At 31.1% G+C, this 789-nt stretch overlaps 1 protein-coding gene across 2 annotated transcripts in view; it reads right to left on the reverse strand.

Annotated features, from left to right (window-relative positions):
• Nucleotides 1-431: 431 nt before the first annotated feature.
• Nucleotides 432-789, reverse strand: part of PDGFRA (platelet derived growth factor receptor alpha) — a 44034-nt gene continuing 43676 nt past the window's right edge. For both annotated transcript variants that reach the window (XM_006757807.2, XM_006757806.2), the window contains exon 23: nucleotides 432-789. This exon is cut by the window's right edge and continues 2560 nt beyond it. The gene's annotated coding sequence lies outside the window, so the exon portion shown is untranslated.

Below are 789 nucleotides of genomic sequence, written 5' to 3' on the forward strand. Positions count from 1 at the left end.
GTATCTCTCTCTTCCTCTCTCCCATCCTCTCTGAAATCAATAAAAATATATTTAAAACAAATAGGCTCAAAGATTAGGCAAGTGCCAAACATCTTTAAGTCAAATGCTGAGTCTGAGAACTGACTAGCTTAAATAATGTTTGCATCTTAAATTTTCTATTGGTTTCATCAAAACCATAATACAGAGTCCTACTGAAATGTTGCTAAGAAAATAAATTGACTAGGATTGCTTTATTTATAAGATTAAACTAAAGACAAAAATGTTGGAACCTTGGCATAACTTTAAATTATATATATATATATCATTTATTGAAATATAAAGATCTTCATTTACACGTTTAAAAACAAAAACATGAACAGGGACTTGCAATACATTTTGCACTGGTAGATCCTTCCTATCAAGTTAGTTCTTCTCACACATTCACCACACCACTGTTTCGGGAACACTTACGTATTTTTCTCTTTATTATTTCTAAAATATAAATTTTGGACATTCAAAAGTGCAACAGTTAATGTGCCTGTGGGGAATATCACAGTTAAAAAAATATAAACAAAGGCAGTGATACAGCTTGTCATAAATGTTTTGGCAGTATTCTCCAAGTCTATATAGAAATACATATATACATATTGATGTATAACATCATTGTATCTTACGTCCCTCTTCACAAAAATAGGACCATTTTGTTACAGGTTGGCAGACCACATTTTAAGGACATCATAGATCATTTTAAAAGTCACAAATTTTGTTTCTCAGGCCAGCTTTGATTGTCTTCATAAAAACAGAAAGCAG

The sequence above is a fragment of the Myotis davidii genome, unplaced genomic scaffold, assembly GCF_000327345.1.
Source record: "Myotis davidii unplaced genomic scaffold, ASM32734v1 scaffold173, whole genome shotgun sequence".
Classification (NCBI taxonomy): Eukaryota; Metazoa; Chordata; class Mammalia; order Chiroptera; family Vespertilionidae; genus Myotis; species Myotis davidii.